Source organism: Aethalodelphis obliquidens, unplaced genomic scaffold (genome assembly GCF_003676395.1).
Source record: "Aethalodelphis obliquidens isolate GAN/ISIS:26980383/991018 unplaced genomic scaffold, ASM367639v1 scaffold23, whole genome shotgun sequence".
NCBI classification, from domain to species: Eukaryota; Metazoa; Chordata; class Mammalia; order Artiodactyla; family Delphinidae; genus Aethalodelphis; species Aethalodelphis obliquidens.
In genome coordinates, this window is record NW_020837967.1 from 24,983,984 (window position 1) to 25,000,669 (window position 16,686).

The 16,686-nt window shown below is 47.7% G+C and overlaps 1 long non-coding RNA gene across 1 annotated transcript; it reads left to right on the forward strand.

Annotated features, from left to right (window-relative positions):
- Positions 1 to 338: 338 nt before the first annotated feature.
- On the forward strand, positions 339 to 15,998 carry LOC113628408 (uncharacterized). The gene is made up of 3 exons (XR_003436055.1): positions 339 to 682; positions 14,922 to 15,007; positions 15,889 to 15,998. It is a non-coding gene; the product is annotated as an uncharacterized LOC113628408 (long non-coding RNA).
- Positions 15,999 to 16,686: the final 688 nt, after the last annotated feature.

Sequence of the window (16,686 nt, forward strand, 5' to 3'; positions counted from 1 at the left end):
TATACACTGTTGCTCCCTAGCCTCAGGTTAGTTCAGACCCAGCAGCACTGCCAACTCAAGCTCAGCTGCGTGAAACAGGGTGTGATTAAGCATTTTGTTTCTACTTGCACCAATGTTATTAAAGAGCACAGTCTGACTTTCTGTATCTCGTGCTGAAACTAAGTTATGACATCAAGTGAAGGAGCAGGATTACTTTAGGACATTGCTACTTTGCTGGGCTTTCTTGTTGTTCTTTGGAAGCAAGTTTAGACGGACAACGCTTCTTAGAACTTTGCTTGGAAAACACCTCTGCTTCCAAACACCCAGAGGATCCGGGGGGAGGAGAATGGAAGGTGGTGAAAGGAGAAAAAAATAGTTTGGACTGAGTCCAGGCTACACTTTTTAATCAAGTCCGCCTCTGACTCAGCACCGGTGTGAGGCAATCACGCTTCTTCTGAGCTCCTGGGAGGTTTTTATCTGGACCATCTGGCAAGCAATCACGGCGCACCCTGTGATCTCCTCCTTTGTCTTCTTTGCACTGGGTCCTGCCATGCCATTTTTCACAGGTTTGTGCCCGGCCTCTTCGCTGAGTTCCCACAGAGTCCAGCACATTGTGAGCACTCAGTACATAGGTCCCGGGGGTTGGTTTTGCTCCAAGCAACCCTACCAAACACTGGATGGGAAGGACTTTGAACAGCCCAAGGTAAGATTGCAAAGGTCCACCAGGGCTGGAGTGCACTGGTGTTCAGAGCGGGTGAGTGTCAGCCTGGCACGGGGAGAATCGTACACGATTTGTCTCTTGGTCTTTGGAGACGTCCGACCCCAAACCTGAGGCTTTCTCAACCTTAAGCTGAGGGATGGACGATTCATTGTCTCTCTCTGCCTCTGTGTCTCTTTCTGTCTCTTTCTCTCTTATCTGTGAATCTATGAATCATTTTCTATGCCTTCACCGAGGTTACAAAAAGATGAGGATTTCAGTCAAACAGGGTCTGTCCTGCCGGCTAGAGATACCAGCCTGGGTAATAGGGTCTCGGGGCAGCAGGAGTCTCTTTCCAAGGATGTCTTCAGAGAAGAGAGAACTTCTCTGCCGGCTGCCATGATGTCTGTCTGCATCCAGTTATCGATTCCTCGCTCTCTGATGATACCACGTGTCTCAGGAATAGACCTGGACCCACATTATTCTGAGAAGCAGCAGCAAAAGCAACATCTCTCCCCCAATATACAGTCTTTCTTTTAAAATGACCAACACATCCACGATTCTAAAGGAAACTCAGGAAATAAACCTGGCTGGGGCTATTCCAGCTTTAACCCCAAAGCTCTTCTCATGCTGTGGAACTTCCTAGAAGCTGGGGAGGTCTCAGAGCCTTATGCTGACTGTCAGTAGCCCAGCCCTTTCCCCTCCCTGCCGGCCTGATGCTCTGAGCCCATTTCTCCCAGGCCACATTCTAAGTTCTCTAAGATGGACCGCAAGATCCTGCCCCCTAGTGATCACATGCTATATAACCCCCTCCCCCAAGTACCAGATGAACAGGATGGCTGGCCTCTTCCTGGATAAGGTTCTATCCTACTGGCAAAGCGATGGGATGATTTGGGCACATTCTATATATCACATATCATGTGCCCTTCATAGCTGACTGAAGGGAGATTTGAAGGGAGAGCCATTCTGTTGGCTCTGAGCATCCCTGTTGGGGGTGGTCAGAGGCTAGGACCCAAGGCGGGCCTCTGGTAGCTGAAGGTGACCCTCCGTGACAGTCAACAAGAAAACGGGACCTCATTCCTTAAAAAAACATATGATCCAGCAATCCCACTCCTGGGCATATATCTGGAGAAAACTATTATTCAAAAAGATACCTGCACCAATGTTCATATGTTCATATGCACCAATGTTCATAGTAGCCAAGACATGGGAACAACCTAAGTGTCCATCAACAGAGGAATGGTTAAAGGAAATGTGGTACATACACATTATACAATGGAATATTACTCAGCCATAAAAAAGAACAAAACAATGCCACTTGTAGCAACATGAATAGACCTAGAGACTATCTTACTAAGTAAGCCAGACAGAGAAAGACAAATATCATATGATACCACTTATAGGTGGAACCTAAAACAATGATACAAATGAATTTATTTACAGAACAGAAACAGACTCAGACATAGAAAGCAAACTTATTACCGAGGGGGCAAGTGTGTTAACATACACACACTGCTGTATATAAAATAGACAACCAGCAAGGACCTACTGTAGAGCACAGGGAACTCAGCTCAAGACCTTGTAATAACCTACAAAGGGAAAAGAATCTGTAAAGGAATATATGTGTATAACTGAATCACTTCGCTGTACATTTGAAATGAACACACATTGTAGATCAACTATACTTCAATAAAAACAAACAAACAAATAAATAAATAGAAAGAAAATGGGACCTCGTCCTACCCCTGAAAGGAACTGGATCCTGCTGACAACCAGTGACCCCGGAGGGGTCCCTGGTACCCGGATGAGCTCAGAGCCCCTGTGGACACCTTGATTTCAGCCTGGGGACACCATGAGCAGAGCCCCCAGCTTTGCCGGGTCCGGACTCCTGACCCACAGACCCTGTGAGATGAAAACTGTGTGTTGTTGTAACCACTCTCTGTGTGAGTTGTTACCCAGCAGAGAGGATGAGTGTAACCCTCTCCCCTCATGGCAGCCCTCAGCCTGCTTGGTCACACAGCGGCCCTCGACCAGCGATGGGTAACTGAGCAGCGTTTTTGCCCCGGGATACCTGCTTTGGAACCGGAAATGCCTTCAGTCTCCTCCATTTTGGACCATCACCCCCTTTGCCAGACCCCAAATGCTCGGCGGGCACCAGGCTACACCAGGAGTTCTCACACCCACCGCGAGGCCCCCAGAGCCTCACAGCCATGCTGCCCTTGGGGCCTGGGGGACACTGCGCCCCCAGAGACACTGCCTTCCTGCACTCTTAACACCCAGACAGAAGGGAACACAGAGACTGGAGCCCAGGTTTTCCCAACTCCGAATTCCATGCTGCTTCCACTCTGCACACTGTGGAACTGCAGACGATTTCTGAAGGCTTGAGGAGAGATGTTGGAAAGGGGTGGTTTTCCAAAATTACAAACTAGACCCCAGTGCTAGGACCCTGGGTGGAGGGACCTTGCCGGAGGGAAGAGCCGGGGAAGGGCTGAGTGCCCGAAGCATGGTTTCTGCCTCTCCGTGGTCCTTATCTGTCCTCAGTCCTCCCCAGAACATCACACACCATCCAGGAAATTTGCTTTCGCTTTGGGAGTGGCTCTGAGGCTCCCTGAGAATCCTCTGGCCTCTGCTTCCCTTCCTGTGATGCCATCTTTAAGTGTGACGCCCGGAACAGTCCTGCCTCAGCAGGTGGGAGTGATCTCCCTGTTCCTGGAAGGCAACAAGCCCAGAGAGGAGAATAGGGGGAGAAAGCGGGGTACTTCCTAGTAATCTCTTCCTTCACCACTGATCCCTTCAAAAAGCAAGTAAAGGAAAGAGGAGAAAAGGGAACAACATGGGTGGAGTGGGGTAGAAAAAAAGGGTTTCTGCCCTAAGCACCGATAGGGACAGATTTTAGGGGGGTGGAAAAGGAACTTACCAATAAATGACAAGTTCCAAATACCAGTCAGCATTATGTCTCCATTATCCACCAATGACTAACCGTGTGGGCAAACCGTGTTCTTTTTATATATTATTTATTTATTTATTTTAGTGATAAGAAGAAATAACATGCAAACGGTCATAGTTCAGAATCTGTGGATTCTTCTTGAAAAATGCCGAAAACAAGTTGATGAAGCTTTAATTCCCGGAGAGATTAGCCTCTGGTGCTGGCTTGGCCACTATCTCTCCTTAACACAGCTTGTCTCTGCTGATAATGTGGGCTAATCTCTTGTGGGGTGAGGGGTCCATTTGTGCTTTTCTCATTGCCTCTTTTTCAGGTGTTTGTTTTGTCTTCCCCAAAGCTGGAACAGGAAATTGTCTTTTGTTTCCAGCAGTCTTTCTGTCTGTCGTTGCCATAGAAATATTCCTGGATATCATAACATGGTCCACAGTACGCCCCAGTGCCAGCCCTGCGTCCTTGCTTCTTTCCGACGCCCAGAGGGTCCTGAATTATGAAGATGCCTGCTCTCTTCTGCTCTGCTCGTACATGGCTTTTCCCTCCAATATTTTATTATGAAAATGTTCAAGCATACAGCAATGTAGTAAGGAGTTTTAACGGACACCTACCACCTAGATTCTATAATTAACGTTTTCGCATACTTACTTCATGCCCTGTCTGTCCAACTCTGTTATCCACCCAGCAAGCTTCCTTGTTTTAAATAAGGCAGTGCCAAGTAAATTACAGTCATCGGTACACCATCCCCTAGATATTTCAGCATGCATGTTATTAATGAGGGTTCAATGTCTGTTTGTAGTTTTTCCTTTGGATGTAACATTTGCATGTGTTGAAATGTGCACATCTTCCATGTCACTGGCTGTGTTTTGGGGATGTGCATACACTCTGGTAACCTAAGCCCCTAGCAAGATAGAGAGCTTTACCTCCCCCGCCATGGGGACATTGCTCTGTGCCCCTTCCCAGTCAATTCCTGTCCCTACTCTGCCCCCAGAAGAGCTTCTTTTCTGATTTTCCACCATAGATTAGTGTTTTCTCTTCTAGAAGTCTGTAATTGAGAATACTTCCACGTAAAGCTTCTCAGCACGATGACCATCAGCTCCATCTACGTTTTTCCTTTCTTTCGGTCGCTGCGTTGATTCTCTTCCATGAATGTGCTTCCTCTTGTTTATCCGTTCTTCTGGTGTTTCCAGGTTGGGGCTACTCTTTACATGTATTGAAGGGAAGACCAAGTTGAAATCACAGAAAATTAAACCAACAACAATAAAAATTAAACGAAACACACCCAACACACACACATTCATGAAGTCTTATCTTTGGGCTAGAATTTCATTACTTTTTCTTACATACAGTTCCTAACAGTATATATTTGTTGACACCATTTGTACACTAGAGAGTCTATTCGGATAAATAGACTAGGATTACAGGCCGTGAGCACGTTATTTAGTTACATAAAAATGGGTACAAAATGGTAGAAACCAATTTGTTTTTCCTAAGCCAGGCTGGCATTTTAAAAAATACAGCTCAGGACAATGGGAAATGATCATCAATTTCTCATGATTGAAGTCTAAATGGACTATAAAGGCATAGAGTACTATCCTCTGGTCTAGAAACGGGATTCTAGGGTACGGTTTTATAGCTATTGGTCCTTCTATGTGTTGAACAACATTTTTCCAAGTAAGAGGTGGTGTAGTGTCTTAGAAAGAGTGTCACATGGGAGGGGTCCAGGCTGAACCCCAGCTCTGTGGTCCTGGGGACACCACTTACCATCTCTGGGTCTCAGGCATCCTCTTAAAATGAAGAGATCATAACGGACGATCTTGAGGGTTCTTTCCAGATATATATACATGCTGATTTTATGGTATTTTTAGGTGCTTTTTGTCAAGGTCTGTTGATTTTAAGGAACCGAAAACCTACAAGAAATTATACATTGGAATATAACTCAGCCATAAAAAGAAATGAAATTGAGTTATTTGTAGTGAGGTGGATGGACCTAGAGTCTGTCATACAAAGCGAAGTAAGTCAGAAAGAGAAAAACAAATACGGTATGCTAACACATATACATGGAATCTTAAAGAAAAAAAAAGAAAGGTTCTGAAGAACCTAGGGGCAGGACAGGAATAAAGACACAGACATGGAGAATGGACTTGAGGACACAGGGAGGGGGAAGGGTAAGCTGGGACGAAGTGAGAGAGTGGCATGGACATATATACACTACCAAACGTAAAATAGACAGCTAGTGGGAAGCAGCCGCATAGAACAGGGAGATCAGCTCGGTGCTTTGTGACCACCTAGAGGGGTGGGATAGAGAGGGTGGGAGGGAGGGAGGGAGACACAAGAGGGAGGAGATATGGGGATATATGTATACATATAGCTGATTCACTTTGTTATACAGCAGAAACTAACACGACAATGTAAAGCGATTATACTCCAATAAAGATGTTAAAAAAATTTATTCAAGAACAAAGAGGGGAATTAACATGTCATTGTAAATCAACTATACTATAATAAAATAAATTTTTTAAAAAAGAATAAAGGGGGGATTTGTCGTAAGGCCAAAGAGACAGCCTCACGACCCTCCAAAGGCCGGCCGTCTGGTCCCCTGGGTCTTCCCAGGATGATCTGGGTCCTGGTGGGTTGGGGCCCAGGACTCTGTTCCCAGGCATTTCCCACAGCATCCGTGGTCCATGGACACGGCTCCCCTTCCTCCCGGATGTAGACCTGCCTTCTCTTCATCCTCTGCTCACACCACCTGTCACCGCCACTCTCTGCTTCAGTCCCACTGCCAAATTTTATTGCTCCACAAGTGCTTATTTGAATGAAAAAACCAAATCCATTAATTTCCCATGTATAATTGCTGTTGCCCTTGGAAACTGTTATTCCTTTGTGGGGATGTGACTCGGACACCCTTTCAGGAACTAGAGTGGATTAAGAGGAACCCCACTGGCATCTTGCCGGTTGGGACTGTTTGGGGCGCTTAATAAGAAAAGGTCAATGAAACAGGTGACGTGGGGCTTAAAGAATCAATAAAGAGTAGCTGTTCTGATGATTGTAGAAAGGATCGCTGTTCACAGTTCACAGTATCATCTGCAGAGCACCTGTTTTAGATGGGAGGGGGAGTTTTGTTAGTTGGACTGGTTTGGTTTTTGATGGTTTTGAATAGAGTAGAGAGCAAGGGCAGTCCATCTAGGCTAAATAAAGCTTAATTTAGCAACTATTTTCACAGCTTAGTGCCATGTTTATTTGGAAAGATGTGGGTTAATCCCACCAGCTTTGGTGACAAGGGTTTCCAGAGTTCAAGCTCACCTGGCTTCCACAGGACCCTGGAGTTTGTACTTGGGTCTTTTCTAGGAGCCTAAGATGCCACCCGGTAATGGCGGAAACATCAGCTTTCTTCTCCCGGACTGGGGAGCTGGGACAAAGGACTTGTCCTGGGGAGCTGCTGACAGACAGCCCCCCGTGGGCTGAGGCTTCCCGGGGCCTGCTCCGTTGTCCCATCAGACTTTATTTACAAAATACACATTCAAAACTAAAATTTAATCATCAAATTCATTATATGAAGGGCATTAAAACCCAAATGTCGGGCCCTTCTGAGCACAGGGCCCTGGACGTCTGTACTGGTGGCTAGCCCGTGAGCCAGCCCTGTCACTTAGGGACACTTGACAAGAGTGGGGGGACCCCAGCGCTCGCCACCGCATCTGCCCCACCTCGGCTTGGCCCGTTCCCTGCCGGGCCTCCAGAAAGGTCTGGATTGCAAGCCCTGGGTTCAGCCTCCACAAGGCAGGGACAGTCACACGTTGCACTCTTCAGAGTCTGGCCAGGCACTGGCCCGTCTCACAGGCTTGCGACAGTGTTTGCTGTGTTTAATTGGCTCCTACGCACGGGGCTCCAGCTTGTGCTGTCTCTCTGGTCCCCTGGTAGGTGGACGGCCTCTCCTTCCTGGATCCGCCTACCTGGGCCACTTCTCAGGAGTTAGCCTGAGAAGCCCCCAGGCAAACCGTCCTGCACGCTCAGAGCTTTAGTCAGTGTGTTTTCCTGAAAAAGGGAGATTAGGGGATATCTAGCAGTTTTAGGGGGAGCCTGGTAAAGAGGGCTTCCACTATAGTGGCGAATCTGTAAAAGAAGTAGTGAAAACAGAGAAGGAGGGTTTCTGGCCCAGCGTGCAGGCAAACAGTCGACACACAGCTGGAGATTCCTTTCCTGCCAAGTCGCCCAAGCTGCACAGCAGGCTATTATGAAACCATTTCCATGAAGCAAGTTTTCCAGTGAGGCAGGGTTGTTGATGTTCCCAGGAAAACCACTCTCCTTGCATTCAGGTTGGCTGGTGACGTGGCCTTGGTGACCCCGGCTGTGCCCAGCACACTTCCGCGTGCCCCTCCCAGCCCTGGACCTGTTAGATCGCACGTCCTCACTTTGCTCTTTGGAAGGAAACCCACTGGGACGGGACAGAATTTTCTGGAGTGACGCTAGTATAGTTTTCTTGTCCAGCGTCTTTCCTGGTCAAAGCTGGGTGGAGAGGCAGCCCGGGATTATCTTGGTTTGGTTTGAACCTGAGTATGTTCTTTTTTTTTTTTTTAAATAAATTTACTTATTTATTTTTGCCTGCATTGGGTCTTCGTTGCTGTGCACGGGCTTTCTCTAGTTGTGGCGATCGGGGGCTACTCTTCGTTGCAGTGCGCGGGCTTCTCATTGCGGTGGCTTCTCTTGTTGCGGAGCATGGGCTCTAGGTGCGTGGGCTTCAGTAATTGTGGCACGTGGGCTCAGTAGTTATGGCATGCGGGCTCTAGAGCGCAGACTTCAGTAGTTGTGGCTCTCGGGCTCAGTACTTGTGGTTCGCGGGCTCTAGAGTGCAGGCTCAGTAGCTGTGGCGCACGGGCTTAGTTGCTCCGTGGCCTTGGGATCTTCCCGGACCAGGGCTCAAACCCGTGTCCCCTGCGTTGGCAGGCAGATTCTCAACCACTGTGCCCCCAGGGAAGCCCTGAACGTGAGTATGTCCTGAACCTCCACAGGCCCACTTCTTCATCCCATGTGCAAAGGACCCCAGCGGTATTTCAGTCTGGACGCGCGAGCCCCGTGCTCCCAGCCCCGCCCTCACCTACCTGTCAGCCCCCCTCCACCGCCTCAGCAGAGCCCTCCTCACACCCTCCAGACACACAGCAAGAAAGTAAATCTTTCTTAGGAGAAGATAAATCTTCTCCCAGGAGTTACTGCCTGACAGAGTCTGACGCAAGCTTCAGGATAGGTTGCCTTCTCCTAGAAGGACGTTCTTCTTGATGTCCCTGCCTTGTTACCTCCAGTATCCGATACTCATGAAATCCTGTTAGCTTCACCTCCGAAGTAGAGGGGATTTGACTGCGTTCCCTCTACCACTCCCCGTGACTCCCCCTCACTTCCAGCCCTCCTCACCTCTCCTCTGGACCATCGCCAAGGCTCTTAGCTGGGTGTTTTGCCTCTAGACTCTTCTCTACCCACCCCTTTCTTTAAGAGACTCCAGGTGCAAATTCGATCATGTTACTTTCCTGTTTGAAATCCTTTACAACAAATCAGAAAGTGCACGGGATAAAGCCTAAGTTCCTCGACCTGGCACACGGGGCCCTCTGAGATCTGGCCTTGCTTTATCTTTGCAATCTTCCGTCCTGTCATCTGAAGCGCAAATCACCGGTCTCATGTGGTCCAGATAGTCAGTTTCACTCGTCCTCCGAGATGGTTTCCAGCCTCCATTTTCTGAGAAACCTCCCTCCCTGTACCCGTCTGCCCTCAGCCAGGACTGTGCCCTGCTCTGGGTCTGTCATAGCCCCGATCACAGTCACTGTGACCATCTGTCTTCTTCTAATAAATGGTGAATAGCTCCTGTGTCCAGGGCCCATTGTAGAAATATTCAGATGAAAGCCCTTACTTATTCAGAAATATGCATGGAAATGTTGATTGGGACACCGCCAGACATTTGAAGACAACCCCCAAATATATATTTCTTAATTCGGCAAGTGGTTTATTTTGAGACAGCTATAAGTCGACATTTTTGTTTTTAAAGGCTTATATATTGTAAACTAACTATACTTCAAAAAAATAAAGAACTTGTATATAAAAAAGGCCCAAAGACTGTTTTTAAAAGAGATGTGCCCCAGTCTTTTAAAAACGTGACTGCTGAAGCAACGCAGTGTTGTGAAGTCTTTCACCTTCTCCAAGGATGCCCAGAAAATTATCTTAGATGGATAGATGCAATAAAAAATGGACAAGTCAAAGTGGAGTCTGACCTTTCAGCCTCCTTAGCAATATGGGGGAAGGAAGACTGGGGAGCCCCGCCAAGGGTCAGAAATAGAAACGTCTTTCTGTGCTAACACCATGAAAGCTGGGGCAAACTCAGAGGCAACACTCGTTTGCCTGAGAAGCCTTGGTGACCGTCAACCTTCCAAGGAGGGTGACGCTGTAGGAGGGGGTAGAGTTACGTCGTATTCCTAGAATAGGGCAGCAGAAGTCCCTCTGTTGAGCAAAAGTCACCATGCTGGGCTGAAGGAGTCTGCTGGCACAGGACAGAATGTTCCAGCACAGGGTAGCTATGTCGGAGCACAGGTTGTGAAAGAGGTGAGTGTCTTCTATGGGGAGCAGCTCGCTGTTACCTACAACACCAGGTAAAAGGCTACCATGAAGCCGCCTTACTGAGTCTGGGGTCCCACACCCGCAGCTGTCACGGATGCCATGAGTCTGAGGAACTTCCCTGTGAGTGAACCAGGAAAGTCCAAGGCTGATGGAGGCAAGGCAGGCTGGCCTGACAGAAGCCTGGCTCCTGCCCTGCAGAGGAGACACCAGCCGTTGTCCCGTCACCCCCGCCCTGGAGGGCCGGCACGCTTCCCTGGGCCTGTTTGAGGGAGGTGACCTGAGCCCTGGTGTCACGAGGTTCCTGATGGACAGTTTGCCCTCATTTCCTCACGCAGCTTCAGCCTGAGCAAAGTCAGGCTGCAGCCGCGGCTGAGGTTCCCCGGAAAGCATCCTCCTGTCCCTCTGCCGTCCCTGTGGGCTCCTGCCCCCTCTGGTTTTGACTGTGTTTCACGAACACGGGCCAGCAGCTTGCCGGGATGCCAAGGTCAGAGACTGTGGGAACTGCCCTCACCTGCGGCTGTGGGTCTGAGAATAAACGTGAGGTCCAGAGGTGGTCCTGGTTAGGGCTAGGGTAGGATTAGGGTTAGGGCTAGGGCTAGGGCTAGGGTTAGGGTTAGGGCTAGGGTACGGGTTAGGGTTAGGGTTAGGGCTAGGGTTAGGGTAAGGGTTAGGGTTAGGGTTAGGGCTAGGGTAGGATTAGGGCTAGGGTAGGATTAGGGCTAGGGGTAGGGTTAGGTTTGTGTTAGGCCTAGGGTTAGGGTTAGGGTTCAGGTTAGGGTTCGGGTTAGCCAGAGTGCTTCCTGTCATGGTGGGATGGGTCTAACCCATATGAATTTTTCACATATTTGCCCAAGTTGCCCAAAGTTCTTATCGTGGGAAGCCCCTTAGTCCTAGGCAAATGGGGATGACGGCTCTCCCCTTCAAAGCCCCCAGGGTTTCTCAAATCATCATGCTTCTCCTGCGCTGTTGAGCTCTCCTCCTTCTGGCTTCTTAGGAACGCATTGCAGGTTCCTCTTTGCAGTGAGCATGGTTAGTTGCTGCATCGCCCTAACAAACACGTACGGGGCCATGTGATGTCTTTAGTGTGTTATCTTTCTCCTGCCAGCCTTTTTCTCTGTAGTTTCCCTTTGGCTTATTTTAATACTTATTGTACATTGTACGTCCTTTTGTTTGATGGTCTATCTGAAAGACCTACATATTGTTAGTTCCCCCTCAAATCTCTTGCAAGAAATCTTTCCTAGCTGTCCAGGCGCTCATCTGAATGCCCCAGCCTCGACCTGGAGGCACAGTTATAATAAAATCCACCTTATTGGGCATATGGAGAAGAATCACTTTTCTTTTAGTGTTTCTTGCTACATACAGAGCTATTTTCAAAAATGCCTCGGCTTGGGAATTCCCTGGTGGTCCCGTGCTTAGGACTCAGCACTTTCATTGCCAAGGGCCCAGGTTCAGTCCCTGGTCGGGGAACTGAGATCCCACAAGCCACGCAGCTCTGCCATCAACAACAGCTGCAACATAAAATGCCTGAGCTTAAGAAAGGTCTTAAGGGTCCATCAATGAACAAATGAATGCGTATATATATGCAATGAAATCTTATTCAGCCACGGGAAAGAAGGAAATCTTGCCATTTGCCACACGGATGGCCCTTTAGGGCATTTTGCTAAGTGAAATAAGTCAGACAGAGAAAGACAAATACCATATGGTCTCACTTACATGTGGACTCAAAAATAATAATAATAATAATAATGATAATAATAAACAGAAAACAGCTCACAGATACAGAGAACAAATTGGTGGTTGCCAGAGACAAGGGACGTGGGGTGCTGGGAAGCAAAATGGGTGATGGGGGGTCAAAAGGGGGATGCGACATATGGCGCGATGACTGTGGTTAATCATACTGTCTTGTATATTTGGAAGTTGCTAAGGCAGTAGTTCTTAAAAGCTCTCAACACAAGAAAAAAAAAAAGATTTGTAAACTCGACGTGAAGAGAGATGCTAAGTAGATTTATTGTGGTGATGATTTCACAATACATACAAATATCAAAACATGTGATACACCTGAAACTCATAATGTTATATGTCAATTAGACCTCAATAAAAATAAATAAAATACAATTTAGAAATTTAAAAAAAGAGAAAGGATACTTAGTCCTCCAATTGTGCTCATATTCTGAACACGCCTGATAGTTCGTTCTGTCGTAGCAGCAAGGTGAACGAGTCCAGCTGTTACCCCGAACTATCACCAGCGTGGTTCCCGTGCACTGATTTCTCTCTAGTTGGAAGACGGTAGCTTTTCCCGCATGGGAAATTCTAAGTACAGAACTACTGTTTAGGTTTCTTGGGTTGAGCCGAAGGAAACCAGCCCAGTTAGGCTCTGTGAACACCAGGCTGTGTCTGGATGGATGCTAGGGTTGGTCTGGCTTTGATGAGGTGTGAGGAACACAATTCCACCGGCCACAACGTGGCTTCAGGAATGGGCCTTCCAGTCGCAGCGTTACGATTCTTCGCCCCTGGCTGTTCAGATTCTCCGTCTGAGAGGTACTCTTGGGCTAATGAACGCTTCCTCCGGCACTTGTAGAACGAATCCAGGCACCGTGGGGCAAAGGAATTTGGACGTTTCTTAACTGAGTAGGATTTGGACATGGAATCAGCAAATTTAGGAAAAATCACTTAGAAAATGCGTCCTAGGTGTGTTAGCGGCAATCAGCCCCCTCTTCATGTACCTTCACAGAAATTCACTCCCTGCCTCAATCCCATCCAAATAACAAGTTCATCTTTAGATCTGAAAAAACGTGGGCTGTGGTCTCCGCGCGCTGTTATCTGAATCGTCCCAGTGGCCCCAGGAAGAATGGAGGTACATCTGACTGAACCCTCTGACTTCCCAGAAGGTTTATGATTCATTGGGAAAATGTTTCTTGTGGTTTTTAGAGCATTTTCAAGCCACAGCCATAGTGAAGAGGTCTCGGGCTATGAAGACCAGATACTAAATGACATGTCATAAACCCTGTTGCTGGGCAAATGTCTTCATGAAACCTGAAACCTCAGTTAGCTCTGGGTTCAAGCCAAGCAAAGCACTTCAGCTGATTTCACCAAAATCTCTCCCAGACCTTTGACCTTTATTAGAAACCATACTATGAGGTCTATGCCCTACTCAAAAAATGTACTTTTGTTTTCTTCCCATGAAACGTTGTGGTTGTACAGAAAAACTTGGCAGAGGTACCAGGTTTATGTTCAGTTTAAGATAACTGTGCCCAAGACGATACATTCAACATGATACATGGTTTCCTTTTCTTGTGAAATTTCGGTCACCAGACCTTCCCAATTAATCAGAGCAGCTGAGCTAAACCAAAATCCCTTTTGGGGTTTGGTGTTCCACTCTCCTCATGGTTGGGACCTGCCCGTAACACAATGGGACAAACTCTTATAACCCCGCCAATACCCCCTAGATGAAAACTACTCAGTCCAAATACAGTCCATGCCTTTGCCCAATGGAGGTCCATGGGACTCTGTGACTTTGTCAGGGAAAGGAGAGAGTGCCTAGAAGGTCACCTTAACCCCATGAAAGAAAGGCCAGGAAGAGAGGCATCATGTAACATGCAGAAATCCTGGCCAGTTGTGGCGGCCAGCAATGTTCTCCCCCATTTTTACAGAGACCAGGACCCTTTTAGGAAGTGTGTACAAAGAATGTCACCTGCCATTTCAGTAAACAAAGGGTGTTCAGGCCATCAAGCCATCAGCCATGGCAGCCCCCCTGATGGTACGCCCTGAGGGGAACTCAGGATGGAGAAAAACAAGATACTGGCCCTAGAGAGCTAAGATGCTTATCAAAGGAATGACTTCAATGAGCCCAGACTCTTGCATCTTCCCATACACAGAAAAGCACTAAAATCCTTAACTGAAGATGTCTACCTTTTTATGATTAGCAGTGATCTTTTGATGTTCAACTACATTTTTTCCCCCAGCAAAAACTCCTATATAACCTGATTCCTCCCTGAGCTCTTTGGAACAGTCCCTCGGAGTGATCTGAGAGGCTGCTTTCCTGGGCTATAGTTCTCAGTAAGGTCCCCAAACAAAACATAATTCTCAACTTTTAGGTTGTGCATTTTGTTTTGTTTTGTTTTTAGTTGACAAAAGAATCAAAAATTAGATTCACTGTGGTAGGAGGTAGTGCTACACACATGTGGGAGGCTGAGTGGAGGGAAAGAAGGAATTTAAACATGTTTTTGGTGGATAAACTCCCAGAATTATTCTCCCAGATATGGAGCAATGATGAGGGGCATTAGAGTAGTTGGGAGTGGGAGAAGAATTTGAGAATTTGAGAGAAGCTATTACCCACTTTTAAGGCAAAATAGCGTCACCATAGCACAAGATTTTTGAAAGCTCTGTGCAAGATTGATTTTAATGGTACCATTTCACTACATCTTAACACAACATCTAAACTCTCTGCACCTTCCAAATTTCTGTCTAATTCATCCCCGAGCTATGAAATTGTTACAGATTTCATCCCTGAGGGGTTAGGGAGTATCTCCCCATTGTACAGATAAGTAAAGCAATGTTCTGTGGATTTTGTTGGTTTGTCTTCTGGAGAAGAGACCTCTATCCTCTTAGGTTCATACACTGAAATTTTTGCCAGCATTTGGTTGGTATATAACGTGATTTCCTTTTCTTTACCTTCTTTCTCTTGGAAACGTGGGCCTGACACCATCCTTTACCAAGGACTACCGGCAGATGAATATATTGAAAGGTGATGAGTACAAAGGAACTTGACCGCCAACCACTCGGCATAGTGAAAGGATGAGCACGTAAGATATGGATGGATTAGAACTGGCTGGGATTTTCTGATCCCCGAAGTTGCAGTTTGCCACGCAGGGACAAACACGTGCCTTCCATAGCCCTTGGTGTAAACAGGGTATTAATCGGGCTGTGACTCCGTGTGCTGGGAGCAGATCAGAGCTCAGTCCAGACCAAGGCTGCATCCCCTGCCCTTGGTGCGTATGGACAAGTCCTGGACCAGCAGCTGTGGCCGCTCGCAGGTGACAAACAGGGTGCAGCTGGAGGGGCAGCGGGCAGGCTAGGGCCTGGGCTCTGTCCCTCGGGCCTCCTTGTCTCTTTGCTTTACTGGGATCCTGGGAACGAGGTGTGGTGTCCAAGGAGAAACCAGAGCCTCCAGATTCCTTTCTTACACACCTTTGTCCACTTTATTTAAAACACAAGCAGGGCATGGGCAGGCCATCCAGCCCTGGCCTCACATTACACCACACACTGCTGTGTGTCAGCAGCCCACCATATTCCTGAAAAACCAGGTAACTGTAGAAAATCTGTCACGATTCCTTTCAGGGTCATCAAGATTATAATAAATATTTCTAGAGGGGACAGCCAAACACTTGTCTTTAATATAATAATTATTTTTAATATATTTATAAATTTATAATTGTAACAATAAATAATAAAACGTTATAATCATAATAAAGCATACTTATACTAAATTAAATTATAGTAATAAAACATAATAATTATATACTTAATCATAATAAATTAGAATACAAATAATATAAATAATTTCTAAATATAAACGTAGAAATGTATATTTTAATAAATGGGCGTATGTTATATTCAGTGGGGTGTGGGGTGTATGTGTAAATATATACATATATTTATATTCAGTTGTTGTTGAATTTATCAGCGCCCACCTCGGCCTGCACCCCAAACAGCAGAAGGAGATCAGAAAGCTGGGGGCTCCCTTGCCGTCTGGCGGCGGCCGTCCGGTGAGCCGCGATGGGCACCTGCGCGTACACCCGGGGGCTGGGGCCGAAGCAGCCGTCGGACGCGATGCGCTTCTGCTCAGGGGACGCCGCGGGCAGCACCCCAGCTCTCGGCGCTGCGCCGCCCCGCGCCCCGCCGGCCCGACAAGGCGCGGCTGGGCTGCGAGGCCAAGCAAGGCATTGTCATGCATCGGCTAGCATGTGGCGCAGTGGCCGCAAACGCCCGGTCCCTAAGTGTGCCTGCCACCTACGGCACGCCTGTCCACCATGGCGTCACCTACGGCACGCCTGTCCACCATGGCGTCCACCCGCTCAGGTTCGCTCGAAGCCTCCCCTCTGCCGCCGAGGAGCTAGCTGGGCGCCGCTCTGGGGCCCGGAGGGTCCTGAAGCCTTACTGGGTTGGTGAAGATTCTACGTACGGATCTTTGGAGGTTGTCCTCATTGATCCACTCCATAAAGCTAAGAGAAGAAACCCTGACACCCAGTGGATCACCACGCCAGTCCACAAGCACAGGGCGGCGCCTGCAGGCAGGGAAGGCCACAGGGTCCTCCGCACAACCGGTGGTTCTCGCCGCGCAGCCTGGAGAAGGCACAGTGCTCTCCAGCTCCACCGCTACCACTAACACAAGTAACGCTTGTAAAATCCTTACCTAATAAACAGTTTAGGACATCCGTGTCTAATCTGTCTGTTAAAACTAGTTGTCTGCGGACTGTTTCAC